A 22,023-nucleotide genomic window follows, 5' to 3' on the forward strand; every position below is an offset into this window, starting at 1 on the left:
AAAAAGCTTCTGAGTTTGGTTTCCTTCCTAGCCCAACTGCTAGAAGTCTGAAGGGAGCGTGGTAGAGAAAATGATAATGTTACAAAGGTCCTGAGTGAGATTTATAGCTATAAACTTGGAACAGGCCCCAGTTTTCACCCGAAACCTAGTCCCCGGGAGAGAGCTGAAAAAGTTTGCCTTTGAAATGTCTCGGGAGTGGGAGTGGGTCTTCTGGGCTCCGGTCTGTAATCCCAGCTTGGTCACTCAGCGGCTCGTCCCGTCTTTGAACCTAGAAATCCAGCCTTTTCGCTGGACTTTGGGGTTGCAAAGACAGGGCTGGGGAAAGGAAACTGGTGAGTAAGAAGAAGCGGTGAAAAGCAAGCAAGGAATACGGGGCGGGGGGTGGGAAGGCGAAAGCGAAGGAACGGATCCAGGAAACGCGAGGAATAAGAACGGAGAGCGCGCTAATAAAAGGAAAAAAGGAAGGGACAAGAACAAGACAGGAAAAGCGGGAGAACGGGAAGGGCCGGCGGGTGGAGAGAAAGACTCTGACAGGGCCGCTCCGCGGGGTCTGAGGGAAGTGAGAGCGGAGAGATGGAGGGCGGCGGACACGGAGGAGCCGAGAGGTCCGGAGCGGCCCCAGCTGTCAGCCGGGAACAAAGGCAGCCGAGCTGCAAGTGAGAGGCTGCGGGCCGCGCCTCAGCCAATGAGCGGCGCCGGCGGAGGCCCCGCCCCGCCCCGCTCCGCCCCGCCCCGCCCTCGGCTCCGGGACCCGGCGCAGAGGCTGGCGCGCTGGGAGCTGGCAGGCGGCGGGCGCGCGGGGAGGCCGAAAGTTTCTCTGGCCGCCGGGTCCGGTGAGCCCGAGCCGCGGGCTGCGACGGCGCCGCGGCACCCGCCGGGCCGGCGGCTCTGGGAAGACAGCCGGGAGCACATTGTAAAACACACTGAAAAAAAATTCTCAAGTCAGTCCGAGGAGCAGGGGGCCAGGTAAGGTGCGGTAGACGCGGGGTCTTCCTCGCTCCTGCCGCGGCTGCACGGGCATTCCCGGGGGAAACTGCGCTCCCCGCGGCGTGCGGGTGCGTCCGTCGGTCTTTGTCTGTGTCAGGGTCTGTCTAGGTGTCTTTGTCTCCGCATGTAACTGTCAGGGTCTCCACTTCTGCGAGGGTGGGTGCTGCTGCTCTGGTCCCAGCCTGGAAAAAGGGATGCTGCGTCTGTCCTTCTGTCTTTGTCTCCGTCTCTGGCATGCTGGTTTTATCTGCTCCCATCCTAAATCTGATCTTGATGGACATTAAGTGTTGGGTGACACTGATGTCTGAGATGAGGAAAAGGGGAATGTGCGTGATCCCGGAGGGACGCAGGCCCCAGACAGAGGGCCTGACAGCTGGGGTCAGGCCACTACACTTTCTGTCTGGAACTTTGGAGATGGGCTGTGTCTGCACTCACAGGGTGGCAGGGACACTGATGCAGTTAGAGGTTTGGAATGTCTCACTGAAGGTATATATGTCACTGGGGCTGAGGTGGATAGAGAGGGTGTTGATGAACATGGAAATTGGCCCCCTGGAGTTGTGGGCCAACCAGGATCAGTCCTGGACTTGCCATTCAGCCAAATTAACACACACAGTCCCACACCTACACACAGGCTACATTCACTTCTTTCTCTCACCCACCAAAGGCAGCCAGGCCCTGACTCCCTCCCCACCCCTGCGCTTTTGTGCGCACGCGCGCGCGCGCGCACGCACACACACACACACACACACACACACACCCCGTCTAACATGCTGAACTCCAGCTTTCATAGCATACAGCTCAGTAGCAACAGGCATCAAAACACCATAGGCCAGAGGATCTTTGTCCTTCCTGCTCCAAGTGGAAAGGAGTGAACAGTGGAGCAAATGAATGTTCTCCTGGCCCAGGAGTGTGTCAGGCCTAGAAAAGTGCTTAGGACGTGCTAGCTTCAGAGCCCTCAGTTCCCCAGAAACAGAGTGCTTAGGGATCTGAGCATCTGTATTTCCTGGATCCCTTCTCTCCCATTCACACCTTCCTGCCTTGGGTCCATTCACATCAGCCCTGCTCTTGGGTCTTAAGTGCTGACAAACTAGCGTGGAGGCACTGAGCTCTGGAGAGCTCTTGGCAAGAGCTGTGCGAGATAAAGGGTTTCCTGCTCTGCTGGAAGCACCACCTAATTGCAATCATGGGAACCAAGGAGTCCAGCCCCAGATAGATGAGTTGTGTGCTTGGCAATTCTTCCAGCACCAGAGACCCTTGAGAAGAGTCTGTGGGTAGGGCCTAGAGAGTGTTTATAACCTGAAGTTGTTCCAAGTTCAAAAACAATTTTCTGTAGGCATGCTGGGGAAAATACAGGTGCTGAAGTGTGTATATATATGTTGAAATGTGTATGTATATGTATACACATGTACATATATATACACACATATATGTACATATATACACATATGTATATATGTATATGTATATATATGTATATACTCATTTGAAAATAGGTATGAGAGACAGCGTTTACAGGCAGGAAGGGTGTTTGTGTTCAAGGGTGGAGAATAGCAGAATGTGTGGGTGGAAATCTGTGGGCAGAGGCATACACACTAATCAGGTGTGGTATTTACACCTTATATTTATCCAGTGCCTTTCTTCTGAGGTGCTTTCTGCACATCACAGACGTTATCTCATTTGTTATCTCCTTTATCCTCACAACGTAACTACCAGGTTGGCATGAAACACAGTTAATTCTCTGTGTTCTACCGTGAAGAATTGAGGCACCAGAGGGGCAGGGCTTTCCCTAAGGTCCACAGCTAATGCAGACAAAATTAGGTTTAGCAAGTGGAAGTCCAACTATGAGGTCTCACCTGAGAGGATGTATGTGTGGACATTCACTCCTCATGAAGTGAGAAAAAGCCCAGGTAAGAGAAAAAATGTTGTCTCTCAAGAGTGTGTATATGTGAACAAGAAGGATGGGACATTTGAGATGCTTGTTATTTAACATTTATGGCCCCCTCTGTGCACCTCACAAAGTAAAACCTTTTTGTGCAGCAAAAACTATTCAGCTTGTGCATTTGGGTGTCCGTAGAGGAGCCTCCTATCTGTCTGTGTGTGCCCCAGTAGATGTGTGTTGCTGCCGTTAAAGGTATGCCACTGTACAGTGTGTGTTGGAGAGAGCCAACGCTTTGGGAGTATGTGGGGGAAAGACTGGCCAGGGAGTTTTGAGAAGCCATGTTTCTGCCTGTATGGACAGAGGTAGAGGGGTTCCATCCATATAAAAGTGGCTTTCTAATCCTGAAAATGTATTTATATGTCTTTGCACTTATTCGACATTCACTTCATAAATACTCATTGGGTGCCTACAAAATGCAAACCTCTGGGCCAGGCAATGAGGCTACAAAGACGAATAAGGTAATGAGGGCAAATCTCTGGTTAATCAGCTTATAGACTGGTGTAATCAGTAATATTTAATGACACATAATACCGTTCACTAAGTGTACTATGTGCCCAGTACTCATTATTCATTATCTCATTTAATTCTCAGCACAGCCCTGCAGGGTGTGTATGATTTTTAAATGAGGAGAGTTGAGTAATGTAGCTAGGGTAGAGAATGAAAGAGCAAGGGTTTGAACTCCACTCAGCTTAGACTTGGCTCTTTCCGTGTTCTTCTTTTACCTTTGAAAATAGAAATACGTGTTTCTTCGCTGTCAAGTATTTTTGCCCTATCCCTCTCCCTCCACCTAACAAGCTCCCACTTGGACTTCTGGTTTTAACCATGAGAATCAACTCTTCCAAGAAATCTTCCCCTCTCCTTTCCCTTAGTCTTCATTACATGCCTTCCTCTGAGTTCCTACCATCATTTCACACTATCCCAGTATTGACCCACTGGTCCTGAAGAGCCTGCAAAGTTCTTAGAGACAAAGATGCCTGACTCAGACTATACTGTTTGGCTACTATGAGTAGGGGGCTAGTAAATGCTCGTTTAATAAAGTAATGGGAAGGGGACGAGCTGTCAGAGACAGTTGGTAGGGAGCATTTTCCCAACAGCAGATTTCTGCAGGGACACATTTTGTTGGTGTGGCCTCTGGCTTTCCTGCCTCTATTACTGGGTCATCTCCTTCAGAGCCTCTGCCTAGACAGGGCTCCTCCATCTCAGTTCTGACTTCAGTTTGGGAACACAAGGAAAACCTAGCCCCCACCATGCTGCTAAGCTGGACACTCTATCCCAGGGTCAGTCAACCAACAAATATATACCAGTGGGAGGTGCTAGGTATAATATAGAGTTAAGGTTTTTAAAATTGTCTACTTGGAAACCAAGGAGGACAGTGGTTCCAGACCAGTAATGAGGTGTTTCTAGGCGTTTTCCAACAAAGAAGTATCCAACTGTCTGGGGAATCTTTAGGCAATTTAAGTGGTAGGTCTTTGAGTTTGCTTTTGAATAGATCTTTATGCTACTGCAGTCTGAAAATCGCTGATCTAAAATAGACACGCTGTTGTTTGGAATGTGAATTGCAACCATGTTTGGGGAGGTAATCTGGTCATGATTTGCCCAAGGTCACATGGTTTCAGTCTGGTGACTCCCTTCCCATGCCCTTTACACCACCCCATTATTTCTCATAGCAGGGTTGCCACATGCCTTCTCAGGGGTTTGTGATGATTTTAGTTTCCTTAAAACTGTACTTCATTATCTTTTCAAGGTTTTACCCACTCAAGGTGCCAGGAAGGTGGGGGATTTAAAAAAAAATGGTTCAATAATGGCTTGAGACTAAAATTTGTGATGAGAATTAAGAGGAACCAGCACACACGAATCTTGACAAGAACATTGAAAATTGGATTGTACTAACTTTGAACACAGCAGCTGCTGAGCACGAGGGAGGTGAACTCAAAGACACCAAGGAAAAGGTAGTCATGAACTGAACATTGAAGTTGAACCTCAGGAAGGTATAAAAATAGTAGACATATAGCAGCAAGGTCATAGTTCCAAGATGCAACCTGAGACCTGAGGAGATGGAGCTTTTTCTTCCCAAGGGAACCCAGGTGGGAGCCTGTTTCCTCCTTCCATGCAGCTCAGCAAGACACCCAGACCAGACAGAGCTGGGAAATGAAGGATGGGAAATAAATCACCTCTAACAATTGCCTCCAGCAAAATGAGTGTTCATATTGGCTCTAGATCCCCTTCTCCAAAGATTTAGAGAAGTGGGTGGAGATGTGTCAAAATCAAGCATGGCTGCATTGGGCTTTGGGCTAGCTGCCGATTGGCAGTGCTACCTCTGTATCGGCAATATCCATCCTGCTTCTGTAGCTCTCCTGCTTCCTGCCAGACATCAACTTCCACCCAACAATCTATCACCATCTCTAGGCTTCTGGTAATAATAATCTTAATAATCCTTTTTATTTATTCATGACTTCACAGTTTAAAAAGGGACGTTTATTATTATTATTATTATTATTATTATTAGTGTTGTTGTTGTTAAGTATCATCAATCTCTTGAGAAGATATATTCCACAATTTGGCATACGAGAAAACGGAATGAGCTTATCCAGGGTGAAGGAGTTCACCCAGGATTTTAAGTGGAATGCTGGAATTCGAACCCAGGTGTCCTGACTCCCAGTTCTGAGCTATAATCACCCAATTAATTAGCAAACAGAATGTGAGTGTGTGTGTTTGTTAGCTAAAAGTTAAAATTAATTGTTCTAGTCAATCCAGTAGACTGGTGATTTTTCTTCCTAAGTGTTAGGCCAAATTGGTGTCTAAGCAGATATGATATGGGTTTTGTCTAGTACCTGGAACAAAGATAATAAAAAGTCGCCCTATCCAGATCACCCATAGATATGCTTCCATGCACTGTGGGAGAAGATAACTGCCTTCAGGATGACTGCCAGCAAACACACACACACACACACACACACACCAAATTCATTCATTCAACTCTTCCACTGAGACATGTTCTTCTCTTCTATCCACACTCACAGTCACATCCCATAACATGAATCCTCAGACGTCCCAAGATAGCAGGACCTGGAAGAGCCACACCTATGTCTACTTGCATTGGCCTCTCTGTGGCATGATATAAAGTGTGCTTGGGCTAACCCTTCCTTGATGCCACAGAACCTCAGTTTCTGCCATGCCCAGAGCAGTCTTTCTTCAGAACTTCAGAAGCTCCCCAGGTCACACTATTCACCAGGCAAAGAGGGATAATTCTAGGTGAGACTCTCACGCTGAGGAGTACTCAAGGACACAGGCCCTTCAAAAGTGTCAAAAGTGGAGCTGAGATCAGGGTGAGGGTGGGCATTGCTTTGAAAATCAATTGGTGTTTAAGGATGAACCCTGCCCTGTGCATGAATCCAACTGTAAAGCACAGACTGCCAAGTGGCTGAGGCAATCCCTGCCTGAGGCGCCAGGGCAGGGCAGTGCACTTGGCTCACTGGCCTGTTGGCTTCGGGGGCATCTTCCTTCTCCTTGCTATTGCAAAGCCATTTGCTGCTAAATCACCCTCCTCCTGGCACCCTGGACTGCTAAATTGGTCTCAACTTGCTGTACTTCCACCCACTACCTTAGTCATTATTCGCTGGCAGCATTCAGAGAGTGGGTGTAAAGCAGCTGAACATTATATTCCTGCTGAAAAGAGAATTGAGTATAGGCATGCAAGGGAAGGAGGTAAGAGAAAGCTAAGGAGGCAGGGAAACAAAGCTTGGGTCTGCCAGCACCTTTCCCGGGTAACTCCAATAACGCTGGAGTGTTGGGTAGTGAGCAATAGGTGAGTGTGTTCTGGCTAATAGGATGAAACACAGGATTCTAGGGTGAGAGAGGTACATTCACTATTGAGGGGCTGCACCTGCCTGGTCTGGAAGGAAGAAAGGACATCAGCTGTGGGGAGAGAAAGACCCCTCCACCCCAGCTCCCTGTTCCTTAAATTTTGCAACATGTACTATCACACCCATTGAGCATCTGTTCCCATGTATTATTATTTAGCTTCTCTATCCTTCCTCCCAACCTAGATTTTAAATCCCTTGAAAGGAAAATGTGTCATGTCTCAGGTCTATAGCACCAGGCTCTGGACACAGTCAGGGCACAGCCCCAAACGGCTGAGGGTAATGGTGATGAGGCCTTTGGTGACCCTTCCATCTCAACCCATTCAGATCTCCCTGTGCTGTCCAAGGACCACAGAGTTTGAGAACCCAGGCAGGCAAGATGAGAAAGAGTAATGGGAGAACTTTCAAGGCTGGGTCTACTATCTCAGTGGGAAGCTTCAGGGAGGGAAAGGGTTATACCACATAGGAACAGACCAGCTAGGGAAGTAGAAACTTAGAGACTTTCTGTCCTGGTGCAGAGGCTCCACGTGATCTCCAGCCAACAGATGGGGCACTCTTTGTCAGCTCATCAGCACCCGTGATTGCACTGGGGCTGGTAGGAGGTGGAGAACAGAGTTGGTTCTCATGTCAGACAGCAGAGACAGCATCAGGCAGAACAGAGTGACCTTGACAGGAGGTTCTCTGAGTCACTGATAACATTTGTTTGGTCTCCCAAGGAGGGGGTTGGAGAGGGAACACAGCACCAACACAAGCTGGCCTGGAACCTGATGGATCGTCCAACCCAGGTTCCTTCCCTCTCACCCTCCCCTTAAGGAAGTTAAGAAAACCCTGAGTGTAGAAGCCACCGCACAACTAGGGAGGCAGGGACAATGGGGGATTCACAGAGTATGTCAAGGGATAGAAGTCTAGGGGAATGAGCCCTGAGATTGGTCTTCACCTTCTGCCAACTTCTAAGATGCAATCTGACCAGTGGGTCTGGGGGATGCCTGTGCTGGGTCCACCCTGGCCACCTCAGCAGCAAAGTCAGGGACAGCATTGTTTCAGAAGGATACTTTAACCGCTCAGAGCACCTCCCTTATTTATTGAAACCTTCAGACATTCCAGCTTTAGCTTTCTTCTTCTCTTTCCCAGTGAAGGGCATCTCAACAGTGCATACACGAAGGAGCTGAGAGGGATTAGAATGTGCTCACATATTGAAGAGACAGCCTTCCCCAGCCCCAACACCTGAGTGGCACCAGCAGGCAAACTGAACTGCAGGAAGGTGGGGAAAGTGAGAGCCACCAGGCAAAGCCCCAGCCTCCACCTGCACTGAAAAGGCAGTACTCCACTGAAGGGAGCTGCCTGCTCACAGCTGCCTACACTTCTCCCCTCCATGGGCCTGCAGCTGCTCTGCTAAAAGACACTGCTCTAGCAGGGAGTAGGTATGGGCAAGATGCTTGGTCTTTCCTGAGACATTGCCTCATCTACCAGGAGCACCAAGCTTTCAGCTCCTCAGGATTTAAAAACTTCTCTTGACTGGAGCTACTTCTATGCTAGAGCAACAGATAGGACCTCCAAGCCCAAGGTTCCAAGATTTATCAGGAAACTAAGAAGACTGTGCTGATGATATGTCCAGTACTCTGCATGGAAACACAAAATCTCAGACTTGAAAGGACATTTAAGTTCTATTCTATGCCCTATTCTCAATCCCCCCAAAACCCTTCTAGTTACATTCTTTTAAAGCCAGAGAAAGCTAGGTTCATATCAAACACTCTACCAGATCCTAAGAGGAGCAAAAAAATGAGACACACTATTCCAGACAGGCTTGGTACTGGGGGAGACAACAGATGCATTGGAAAATATCACTCTACAGAGATCACTCTACAGAAAGTCTTCATGGAAGACATAGAACTTGGGAAGTACCCTGTGGTCTGGGTATGATTTTAAGAGATGGAATGGGGTAGGTGGCAAAGATAGGGGACAATAGGTGGTGGGAACAAAAGCAAGTTAAATCAAATTGAGAAGGGCCTTGAACATGCCTTGGGAGTTTGCTTGTTATTTGGTAGGCAATGGGAAGTGACTGATGTGATAGGTAGAGGAGTGGTTTATAGTAGACCTTGGTTTTAGGACATTAATCTAGCAATGGAGAAAAGAATAGATTTGAGGGTGGAGAGGATTCTTTCTAGGAAAAAAAAGATTATTATTAGAATGACTTTCTATCCTCCTTCTTATCTCCAGGTTGATAGCACATGTTCCCAGAGCTCTGACATAGCCTGGAAACATAGGGTGCCAAAGCTTCAAGGAGAGGAAAGTTCCTAGTCTAATATCAAAGGTCCAGGTATCCGTATGTCTAGAAAATTATTTATGATGGGATACATGGGTAACACGTTGCTTTGCACCACTTTGGATGTGGAATCACAGGGGGCCTTTTCCTTGTTTCTTGTTTGTTTGTTTTTTGTTTGTTTGTTTGTTTTGGTTTTTTTTTCAACAGGTGAAGACCCAGGTGGGGGCCCAGACTGGGGAGGAACTTGCTCAGGGCCCCACAGCTCGTTAGTGGCAGAACCAGGACTGGTGTTCCCCCTTTACACTAACCCACTGCTATTTGTGGACAAAGATAGAAGGGCCAGTGGAATTCATCAGATTCTCAAATCTTTAGTGTTAGACAGGTTTGCCTCAGAGGACATATGAGAACATGTCAATAATGAGGTGTTCTCAGTCTTAGTGGATTTCCCCCCTCAAGCCAAAGGAGTCCCTTTATTTTGGTGACAGTTAATACTCATGGCCTCCATTTTTCTGTCCTTGTATCTCTGGGGTCTCCAGATGTTTGATTTCCTTCCTTTCCTCCTCCTTTTCATTTGTTCTAAGAGTTCTAAGACACTCCCATCTAATGTGATAGTGAAGGTTTACTATGCCAGTCGCAGTTGTGACCAGTTGTCACCTTTCCAAAATGAAAATCAAGTTTGCTGTCTCTGCCTCATATGTACTCAATTTAAACCAAACCCGAACAAAATGGGAAGGTTGTGGGTGCCAGTGAGCTATGCTAACCACCCAGACAGTTGATGCCACATTGGGAAAGAGTCCCAGCCACAAGACAGGTGTGCCTCCCAGTGCCAGGAGGGGCAGGTCCGGTCAAGTAGAGACCTCCTTTGATCTCAAAAGAACAGGGTACGGGGGGTCATCCTGCTCACAGGATCAGTGAAGATCTTAGAACATCACTCTCTCTCTTCCTCTACCTACCCAGGAGCTTCCCTTGTGTTTGCTAAAAGTTGAACTAGCTAAGGGCAAGACCATGGCAGTGTCCTCTGACATCTCCAGTGAGGTAACTGACCCCTGGAGACAAGGCTTTGCTCAGGAAACATTTCAGCTCATGCCATGCTCCCTTAGTCTCCCAGAGAAGTTCATCCTCACCTGGATAGCAACCTACAGCCCTGGTAGATAAAGCAGGTAAGTCCTAAAGGTGAGGCTTGGCCTTTGTCATGCTTGCCAACCCTTCCAGGCAGGTTTGGGAGTGGAGAGCAAAAAGAACATGATTTTTGGCTTTGCTACCTAATAACTGTATGGCATCAGGCAAGTCACCTAGCCTCTCTGAGCCTCGGTTTTCTCATTTATAAAATGTATTGTGTCCTGGGGAGAATTTTTATGAAAATTACATGATCCAATATAAGTAAAGGCATGTGAAATGTAACAGGAGCTCTATTTTCATGTTTCCTCCCTATCCCATCAGCTTCAGGGGAAGGAAAGCAGATATGAGACAAAGATGTCTGTGCAGAAAGGTCATGAGCCCTTGGTGTAGGACATGTACAGGAGAGCAGGGAGGGGAAACTTTAGGATCAGGCAGTGCTGCCTGACAACTACTCTCTTATCTGCTTACTCTAGCAGAGGGAAACAGTTGCAACTAAAAGCAAAATGGGAGCGGAACACTTCTGACTTGGCCACTCTGAATCTCCATCTACCTTATCAGTTTGACTAAAGTGATGAAATTGTGTAGAGCAGATGAGTGTGGCATCATTGAATGTCCTAAGGCGGGGACTCGGTATTGAAAGGAGGTTTCTTGCTCACATTGGCTTACACCAAATGTATGGAGGACAGGAGGTAGGAGAGGGGAGGTCTCAGAGACCCTGCAGATCCGCTGGGTTTTCCCTCCACCCTCAGGAAGACTCCACAACCCCATCTGGAACATGTGTGGAATGGAGTTAGGGGAGGAAGAGTTCTCTCCAAAGTTAACATTGGATACAAGGGGGTTTATATTGTGCCTCTTTCTTTTTTTCCTCTCTTGCCTCTTGCTTCAAAGCCAATGCCTTTCCCATCTGGATCATTTTCTGGATTATATAGCACATAAGGTCAGGAAAAGGGGAGAAAGCAAAACAAATAAAACAAAACTTCTCTCTGCATTTAGTTTATGAGACATGCACAGATGTAAGAAAGCCCAGGCCTGGCTTTCTCACACAGGAGAATGAAGAAAGCTGAAGAGTCTACTTCTGCCTTGGGAAATTAGACAAACATTATTCTGCCTAAACAGCATTAAACAAGATGGGGTCAGGCAGTCTGGATGGACCAAGGAGGAGTTGCTCCTGTCTTGACACATATTCTGTACCAGGGACACATACACAAATCCTTCCATGGGAAATGAGCAGTCTGGCATTTAATGCACCTTCCACCTGCCTTTGCATCTCTCTCTGTGCTGTTGTTTTTTTGTTTGTGTTTGTTTGTTTTTCTTCTCCCCCTGCCGTTTGTTTGTTTGTTTGTTTGTTTTTAATGGAGGCCACTTAATGGCATGGCCTAGAGAGTTGAGGTGATTTCATGGCACACAGCACACATCTGTTAGGTCTCTGATCTGACATTAGAACCTGCATCTTCAGAGTTCAGCAGTTTCTCCATTCTAGCAGGTTTGTATCTGCTGGGGAGAAGACAGTGCCTCCAACAACAAGAGGCTCTCATGGCTTTTAACAACTGGGAGAGGTGATTTTAGCTTAGTTTTGGGGCTGTCTGATTCTAGGGCCAGAATAGCTTGAAGAGATCTTAATGAGCTATCCAGGAACAAGGGAAGCTATGGGACCTCCCTCCAGCAGCCTCTGCCCTCCTCCATTAAGCAGTGGTGGGAATCTCCAGCCTGCAGAAAGAGACAGAGTTCAAAGAACTGCCCTCTGTACCATCCCTGGGACAGAAGCTATAAACTCCCACTTGGCTGCCCTTCATGGATTCAGAGGCTGATGAGAAATGTGGAACCTGTTAGAGAAACACAAGGCAGCCTGGAATTAGGCCTTACTTTCATCAGCATAAAGTGGTTTCAGGGACGACTGCCAAGGGTTAAAAATTATGGTGCTATGAGGTCCCTGATTAAGATGACTCCATCTGCAGGGTACTAGACAGGTGTGTCCCAGGACAGGAAAATAGGATGAAGGAATGAAGACAAACCAAGAGCTCTTCTCTTCTTCCTTCCCTCCTCACACATTTTCTGTCAGCCACTGAGAACCCCACTCCACTCCCGGGGCAGGCCCTGGATCAGCTCAGGAGTGGGGATAGGGAGGCAGGTGGGGTTTTTGGGATCTGGTCTAATTGCAGCACTCTTCTCCATGCCTGGCCCAGACCTGTGCTGGTTGAACAGCCCTTGCAAGGCAGCCAGGATGCATCTGCAGGGGTATAGTGGTGGGAGGACCTCAGAGATCAGCCACTTCCCCCATGGACCAGAAAGGGTTTTTAGGGTCTCAGTCTTTGCAGAAAAATATGTTTCCACATTGAATCATAAGGGTGTGCCAGTAGAAGGTAGAGTCTGTTTTCTAAGACATGACTGTGAAGCTTTCTCTTGCCAGAAGACCACAGGGTGTTCAGTATGTACCAGATCCAGTGCAAGACGAGGCATTGCTTCGTGCAAACCAGCCCCTGTACTACTTCACATTTACTCCCCCTGCTCCAAGCCAGTGAGTTGATATGATCTTTTGGATTCCCCCTCTCTGTCCGCCACTACCCCCTACCCCTCCATGGATGCAGGTGAGTAGGACTTTTCACAGGTGCTCCTGTTTAGTTTTCCTCAAGGAGGTGGCGGCAGAAAATGTGGTCTGAACAGTAGCAGCAAGAGACAGGAGCAGGCATCACATGCGTTAACCCTAACATGCCTCGCCCAAGAGGACCTTAGGGCCTGAGACCTGCAGAAATGCCTCTGGGGAAGACAGAGGTGTCTGATCTCATTTACACCCTGGGGCTGGCCTGCTAATAACTGGCTATGACTCAGAGCAAGGGGAATGAGATGTCCCCCATCCCATAGCCCTCTAAAGGTTGGGGGCTGCTAGCTCAAGAGGCTAGGACTGTTCCCCACTATTTATACCTGTGCTGCTGGCTATCTACTCCTTTGAATGTACTGAGTTCTGCTGGGCATGGCTCTGTGCTAGGCCCCAAGGATACTCAGCATCCTCAGGGAGTTTGCTATTTATTTGTTACATTAGTGATTTCTAAACACTTTAAGAGCAATTCCTACAAAAAATGGATAGATGATTACTCATATTTTTAGAAAATCTAATCTTTAAAGGCCCCACATGGAAATGTCCCCAGTTATTTGGCTAATTAAAGGAAAGTGGAACCCAGAGACCAACGAAGTCGGAGAAAAGTATATTAAGATTAGAGCCCAGAAATGCTTTGAGTCCAAAAGTTCCATATGTTAAAAAACAAAAACAAAGATAAAAATCTATCTCCCATTTACTAAGCTCTTAATTTTATCCCAGCTCCCTTACAAATAAAACTTCACTCGATACATACCAGAAACTCATGAGGAAGGTACTACTGTTAGCTCCAATTTACAGACAGGGTTGGAGGCTTGGAGAGGCTGCAGTGGTGGCCCAAGACTAGGAGCATAAAGGACTGAAAAGGATTAGGGACTGAAGCCAGAGTGCAGGGGGAGATGATGGAGGGTAACAGGTCAGGGTTAGGGTAAGGTCTGGAGGAGCAAGCCTGTGGGGAGAGGTTTGGACAAGGGGCAGCAGGATCACTGGTTGGTGCTGAGGTCTACAGAGCACCTGATGCCACTAGAGGTAAACAGATAGTGTGTATGGCTAGAGCACTGTTGACTGCAGCCCAGGTTCAAACCCAGGCATTGACCCTTGTTAGATATGAAATCTGAGACCTCATTTTCTGCATCTGTTTTATGAGAATAATAATAGTGTCCTCCCTCAGTGTTGGGGTACAGCTTGCTCCAGATCATGTATGTATAGTCCTTCATCCAAACCTAAGGAGACACTAAGCAGATGGGAGCCTAAGAGGAACTCTGTCCCTCAGGTTACCATCCAAGGGGACTGGACTCTGCTAGCTCAGCTTGGGCATCTACCTCTGGCTAGAGGCAGTAGGAAGGTAAACTGGTAAACTGTCTCCCAACAACCTTTCCCACACAGGGGTGACCTCCTTCTTGAGCCATGGGAGGCTGGCCCTCAGCCTTTCAAAAGAGGCTTCTGACAGCATCCAAGTCCTGATTCTTGAGGTGGGGACTGAAGAAACACCCAGCTATGTGGGGGAGGGAGCTCTGCTCAAGGATCTGCCAACAGGGACAGTTTCATTCCCTCCTCTCTGCAGGAGGAGAAAAAAGCTTCAAGCCTGAAATGGAAGTGGAGGAGTCTGTCCCCCTGGGGACAGAGAGAGGTGGGAGCTGAACCACACCAGTCTGATTCCTACCTCATCTTTCCCCACCCTTCTGGATGGTGGCCCAGCACAGGTGGCCTGAGGGATATGAGGGCACCAGAGAAGTTCTCCCACTCCACCTCTGCACCACATTCTGGGAGCACTGCTGAAGCCATTTTGCTGATACCATTCTGCCATCTCCAACTGAAAATTGGCACCACTCTGCCAAATAGAGGGCAGAGTCATAGAGGACAGAGTCAAGAACCAGGCAAGCTCAGGAATACTCTCTAGAGCCAGGAAGGAAAAGAGAGTAGAAGGTAGGGAAAGGAAAAGGGTAGATGGGCAAGTTTGTAGATTTATCTTCTGGTCTTCTTTCTACTGAGTGTCTTAACTTGAACTACTATAACAAAATATCAGAGACCATGTAGTTTGAATAATAAACATCCATTTTTCACTGTTCTTGGGGTGGGAAGCCTAAGATCAAGGTGCTAGAAGATTTGGTGTCTGGTGATAGACCACTTCCTGGCTTGCCTTCTTGCTATGTCTTCATGTGGTAGAGAAAGAAGTTTCTGGCCTCTTACTGTTCTTATAAGGACACTAATCCCATTATGGGGGCCCTACACTTATAACCTCATCTAAACTCAATTGCCTTTCAAAGGCCCACCTCCAAATACCATCACACTAGGGTTGGCAGTCAACATATGATTTAGTGGAGCAAAACTTTAAGTCCATAGCACTGCACATTTGTGGGGTTGCCATACCCAGCTGTGTGCAGGCAGCAGAGGGAACACAAGGCAGGTTGGGGTCAGGGTCTCTGCTTCTGGAGGTGCAAAGCCCCAGTGAGGAACTAGATGTAAATTCAGGAGACGTGTTAAGGAAGGTACACATGGTGGGTTTGCATAGCTCTCTGCCGCTCATCCCCATCTGACATTGGACCTGTTCTTTGTTCCCCCTGAGCCTCCTTCGTCATTGGCAAATTGGGAGAAAGAATCACTTTCTGCCTGGGTCATTGTGAGAATTTTTTAAGTGAAAATCTTAAGTGCACAAAGCAGAGGTGAACAAACTGATGAATTTTCAAAAATTTTTTATATAAATAGAACCCAAAGCAAAAAATAAAACTTTAAAAGTATCCCCCAAATCCCTCTTGTTCCCCTTACCTCTGTAATTCTATCCCTCATCCTGATACCGTAACTTTGTCCTCTTTATCAACATTTTCTTAATAAGGCCATATAGCATGCACCCTTTTGTGAGACACTGGGCTGTGTTGTTATGTGTAATGGTAGCTCCATGGATTTCATTGCCCCACAAAGTTCTATGGTTTGAATACATCATGGCTCATTTATTTTACTGGGGATAGGACTTGGGTTTCTGTGTATTTCCACTTTGGGACCCTTACACATAATGCTGCTCGGTCTTTTAGTAAACACATGGGAACATTTCTACATATTCATCTAGCAGTGAACTGCTGGGTCATAAAGCAGGTATATGTCCAACTTGAGCTGATACCACCATTTTCCTAGTGTTGCTGAGCATATCTGCTCAGAGGATGCCTCATGGGTTTCTGGCTTTTTCATTTTGTCATTGTTGTGGTTGTATTTAATTAATGGTTTTAACATGTATTTCCCTGATGACCCATCATTGTGAATACCTGTTTATACATTTTGGCCATTTGCATATTTTATTTTATGAAGTGACTAATTAAAATCTTTCATTCATTTTTAATTTGGTTTCTAATCTTTATATTAGAGATTGACAAAAGTTCTTTTTTGTTGAGAGTCCTTTGTCAGATATGTATATTAGAAATACCTTCTTCCACTCTTTGGCTTGTCTTTTCTCTCTCAATGGAGAGCTTTGATGAACAGAAATTCTTAACTGATCAGTATTTTTCCTTTATGATTAGTATTTTTTATGTCTTGGTTAAGAAATTTCTGCCTAGTCAAAGGCCAAGAAGTAACAACTTTGTTTTCTTCTAAATAGAAACTTTAGCATCTTACCTTTTGAATTTACATCTGCAGTTCATCAGAAATTATTTGTATGTGGTGTGAAGTAGAGTCAAGATAAATTTTTTATAAATGAATACCAGTGGACCCAGCAGCAATTAATAAAAACAACTTTTATTTTCCAATGGCTCTGTACTATCCCCTTTGTCACAAATCAACTGACTATGTCCATGTGGGACTCTTTCTGGACTCTATTCTATTGGTCAGTCCATCTACTTTTATGTCAATACCACATTGTCTTAATTATTGCCACTTCGTATGTCTTGAAATCTGGTAACATATACCTTCCAGCTTTGTTTTTTTCAGAATGGTTTTGTTTATTCTTGGACTTTTGCATTTCAATATATAAGCTGCTGGGATTTGGGTAGTGTATTGACTCTGTAGATTGATTTGGGGACAATTTAGTTCTTTAGAATATTGAGTCTTCTAATTGATGAACCTGACATATGTCTGCATTTGTTTAGATTTTCTTTATCACAAAAATACTTTACTTTAAATAATTTAAATGATAATTTATTTTATTTTATTTTTTTTAAAGATTTTACTTATTCATTTGAGAGAGAGAGTGCATGAGCAGGGGAGAGAGGCAGAGGCAGAGGGGAAAGCAGACTCCCTGCTGAACAGGGAGCCTGATGTGGGGCTCCATCCCAGGACCCTGGGATCATGACCTAGCCAAAGGCAGATGCTTAATCATCTGAACCACCCAGGTGCCCCTTAAATGATAATTTAATGTAATATATAATTATATAATTTAATAAAATAATTTAAATAACAATTTAAATAATACTTTCCAGTTTTCAATGTAGAGACCATGTACAACTTCAGTTATTTTTAAAAAGTACATTTTTAAATGGAATGTTTTTAAAATTTTTCTGTTTATTTGTTGATAGTATATAGAAGTACAATTGGCTTTGTATACTGACATTGTATCCAGAAACTTTGCTAAATTTATCGCAAGGATTAAATGAGATACTGGGTAAACCCTAAGCATACCTGTTGGTGGGAGCTCACTAACTCTGATCTGTGTGCTGAAGAACTGAAGCAGATCAGAGACTCAGTAAGAAGGTGTGGATAGTGAGGAAAACATCAGACTAGGAAGGTCGTTGAGCTCTGAAGGGAATGAGTTGCCTGTTAATTACAGGAGGGAAAATCCCTACAGAGAGAAACAATAGGAAAATAAGAAAATCATCTAGAATAAACTTTGAGAGATATTCAAGAGATCTGAATGGATTCTAATGTTGGTGCTGCACTTTATAGTTTGTAAAGCCCTTCCACATCTACTGTGTCCTTGATTTTTACTGCTCACCTATGAAATCACCACTTATGAGGTCCTTATGCCATTTTCAGGGATAAGGAAAGGGGCTTAGAGAGTTAAGGGGCTTGGCCATGTTCTCTCCCTGAGAAAGTACTGGTAAAATAAGTTTTAAGCACATGACTTTTGACTTTATTACTTAGTGAGGAGGTTTTCTAACGCTGTCAGATGGTAGCCTTGGTCCTAATGAGCTAGGCCATGGGAGCAGGAAAAGGTTATCAGGAAGATAAGTGAGGCAAGTGTTGAAATCTGTGTTTATAAGACCTTTGTGCAGAATGGATTAGTGGGAAGAGGAGGCAGGCCATCTTGAAGGTCGTCACCACATTAGGCATGAGATGATGTAGGCCCTCGGGGAGAGAAGGGAGAGCAAATACAGAGGAAGGAACCACAATGGGCCAGGTACCCACTGGATCAGGCCACAGCTCCCCTTGAGCAACACATACTCTCCAATTAAAAAAGAGTGAAACATGGCTTGTGTTTACCCTCTCTTGGCTAATCTCATGATTAAAACTAAAACCAAATCAAAACAATGAACTCTTTTTTCCTCACCTGTTCCGCTAGACACCCCTCTCTGCCAGCTCCTGTTACACACGACCTTGGTAACCTTCAGGGGGCAGTTCTACTCCAGCCCCCCAGAGATGGCCCACCTCCATCTATATTCATATTGGGAGCTCTGTCCTCTTAGCCCTTTCACATGGCTCTTGTGCAGTCTGTTCTTCCTTAGCGTGAGGCTGAAATTGCTGGTGGTGTGCACAAGAATTATTTCTTTCCAAAACATGTTTAGATGCTGATCTCACTGGAGCTTCTCAAAGTGTCTGCATTGGAAAGAGCAGTTGAAGTGCTGATGATCAGAGGGAGCCCCAGAGAGAATGACTCACTCAAGACCACACAACCAGTCAGTGGCCCAGAGGAACAATTCAAGGCCCTAGTCTATTGTCCTTTCTACTCTATCTTTAAAAAAAAAAAAAAAGAGTTGGGTTTTTGATAGCTTGGACAACTCTGAAATTCCTTATGTGGGGTCATTTTGCCTCTCACAGAAGCCAATTGTGGACTTGGAAGATTTCCATATATCCTAGGCCTGAAGGAAGTACTGCCTCTAGAGACTTCTCTCCTTCCTCTGTTCTTCCCACCCCAGTAGGGAAGCCTAGAGCTGGGCAGGCAGAATGTGGCAGCTGCAGAGACCAGATGCAGTGAGGGCAAGGTGGGCAGGAAGGCTGTCCTCTAGGGTCTACAGCTGTCCTCTACAGCCGGTTTCCTTTGAGTCCTTCCTTCCTGCACCCCAACCCAGCTAGTGTCTCAGTAGTATTTTCCACATTCTCTCCTCGCTGGTACAAGCTGCTTCTCTACATGAGACATAGTCCTCATCTGGAATGAGCCATATATCTGCCCCTGAAACAATCAGGTAGGGAGGAGAAACTGAAGCACAAATGGGCCGCCTGCTTACAAAAGGCTTTCTGTCAAAACTGCTGAATGCATTTCTCTCTGGGCCTCCAGCTACACCATCCCTTTACCCAGAGACACTTCTGAGACATACCTGAATATCCAAGAAATGTCTCCTCTGAGGCCATTGAACATGCTGGAGAGATCACTGGGCTTAGACAACTTCTATCGAGCTTCCTTTCTAGAGGCATCCCCACTCCACCCAACTTTTGAGGCCCCAGGGACACTCTGTGGTGGGTGAAGATGGAAGGGAAACTGCCAAATCTGACCTAAAATATCTGATAGTAGTAACATTTATTGAGTCCTTATTATATGCTAGATGCTGTCAGATGCTTTATATATGCTATCACATTATCTAATCTTTAGAATAATCCCAAGGTGTTCTTCAGTGGTTTACAACTGGTTTACCTCCCAGGAAACATTCAGCAACGTCTATGGCATTTTTAATTTTCACAACTGGGCGGGAGAGGTAGGGCAGATGGTGGGTATAATAGGCATCTGGGAGATATATATGCATATATGTAGAGAGAGGAGGTTATATATATATATATATATATATATATATATCCTCTTATAATAAAGAATTATCTAGTCCAATCTGTCAATAACACCAAGGCTGAGAAGCCCAACTGCAACTTATAAATGCTAAATGATAATCTGGTGTCAAAGTAGTGAAGTAGCTTCCTTCCCCACGGTTCTTAAAGGTAATCAGTGGCAGAACTCTGCTGCAGTCCATATCTATCTGTTTTTTTAGTTATAAAATGCTCCCTTTCCAGAGCAACTGACTACCAGGTCTTATCTGCCCTGGGAAAGAACAAATGTCATTGTCTCTGACTAAGCAGTCAATTTGCATTTGCCTGACCAGCAGCCAAATGGGTCATAGAGGTATGAGCCACTGCCTCTTCCCTCCAGAAATCTGGGATCTCAGAGTAGGTATGGTATGTACACATGCAGTGGCCTTTTGAATGCCAGGGTACTACCAAGAAGCTCATGGGAATCAGAAAGACTGTGGGCCCTGGTGGGGATCAGGGAATGTCTCCTTCATGGAAGGACAGGGCTAGAATAGGTCCTGGCAGGCCTGGTAGTGGGGTTTCAGTACTATGTGGAGAACTGGGATCCTACACCAGGGAGAAATGAGCCTGCTCCAGGGCCAGGCTGGAGGGGTACTGTATTGTGATGGGTAGACAACAGATCATAACAAAGCACCACCATTCTCCTGACTTTCTTCTCTTGTATCTCTTACTTCATGATCTTACTCTTGCTCTGCTTCCTCTCATGACTTTCATCATAGTCCTAACAACCATCTTTTTAACTATTAGCTTTAAAAATGTGGAAAAGACACCATTTTTGCCAAGTTGCTGAAGTACAGTGACTGTTCTCTATGCTTTTGCCACCACCTGGCCCCTAAACAGTGATTAGAGAGAATATATAAAGCAAAGTGTGAGCTAAAGATCATAGGAGCAGACCTAGTTGGTAGGAGTAGAATTTGATTCAAGGAGGACATAGCACATAAGCCTGGTCGAAGGTACTTGAATAAAAGGCTAATGGATAAGAGGAAAGCAGAAACTGGATCTCAAGAACTAGCTGATTCTGGGCAGAAAGGAGGAAGGGGAAGGGCTAGGGAACAATATCTTGGAGTGATATAGCTGATGGTGTTTCAGTGAAAGATGCTGCCAGGAACACCCCCACCCCGCCCTCCCTGCCTTCTCTGCAGAGGTCGCCAGTTCTGATATTTCTTGAAATAACATTAGTGTGGTAGACTCCCCAGCTATTAGAGGGGGAGGGCAGTCCCACATTCAGGCAGTGCTGCTCTTTATTTTAAGTGTCCTCGCTGTTAATGGGATGTGGGGTCTGAACACATGTGCACGCGTCTCTGTGCATGTGGCAGCAGGAGGAATAATCCCAGTGAATGTCAATGAATAGACAGGGACAATGAGGTACAGTGAATGAATGAATTGTAAGTCGCCTTTCATGAGGCCTGAGTGACAACTGAACTCCAAAGGAAGGGTGCCAGTGGGAATGGTATCCACATCCAGAAAATTAGAGAGGACTTCTATGCCTGACAAAACAAGGCTGCAGAAAGAGCTGGAGTCCCTCCAATTAGCACTATTACCAGGCAGATAAAAGCAGGAGGAAGGGACACTCTTTGTGTGGGATCCTCTAAGAAGATCAGGGCCAATTCCTAGAAAGAAAAGACTGAGAAAAGTAGGGGACTTCAACCTCATCTTTACTCTGATGACATTTGGTGGGGTGGGATGTGTCTAAGGGAATGAGAACATCTTCCTTGGACAAAGGGTCTTTTGCTCTCCTCTTGTGGTCAGTAGAAGTTCTACTCCTTGGGATGGAAGCTGGCTGGGGAATGGGAAGCTCAGTCTGATTATAGCAATTTCTGAGACAAAGCTAGATAGGTATCTGCCATTTTATATTTTCCTAACATCATCCCACTAACATTTCTTTTTCCAACTTCTTTGAGCCTCTCTGGCTTCCCTCACTCCTTCACTCAGTCATTTAGCTGAATATGTGGAGATAAATCAAAGTGTGAGTCTTTGAGAAGTCAAAAGCCTAGAGGGGTTGTAGACAGGTAAACAACAAGTGACTTGAGAGAGAACATGAAATCAGTGCTGCCATAGCTTCAGGTCCTCTCTTGTGAAACCACGGACAAAGAGGGAAGAAAAAGACAGGAAGGCTTCATGGAGGAAGCAATATTTTTGTGGGATCCTGAAGAATGGGTATTCACAGGCTGAAGGCTGGGTCACAGGGGCAAGTTGTGAAAGAAATTCTAAACTGAGCCAAGCGAGCCTCTGAGGGTATTATGTACTGAGGGGTATTTGGAGGAAATGGTGAGGAACCAGTGGAGAACTGGGGAAGAGAACTGGAAAGGGGGGCTGGGACTTGGGTCATGTG

At 45.9% G+C, this 22,023-nt stretch overlaps 1 protein-coding gene across 3 annotated transcripts in view; it reads left to right on the plus strand.

Annotated features, from left to right (window-relative positions):
* Positions 1-746: 746 nt before the first annotated feature.
* LZTS1 (leucine zipper tumor suppressor 1) overlaps positions 747-22,023 on the plus strand; it is a 51,127-nt gene continuing 29,850 nt past the window's right edge. For 2 of the 3 annotated variants that reach the window (XR_014310947.1, XR_014310948.1), the window contains exon 1: positions 763-966. The gene's annotated coding sequence lies outside the window, so the exon portion shown is untranslated. Of the gene's footprint in view, positions 967-22,023 lie in introns of all 3 variants that reach the window. The other variant, XM_082727805.1, reaches the window with a different exon arrangement.

This window comes from Mustela nivalis (assembly GCF_964662115.1).
Source record: "Mustela nivalis genome assembly, chromosome: 4".
NCBI lineage: Eukaryota > Metazoa > Chordata > Mammalia > Carnivora > Mustelidae > Mustela > Mustela nivalis.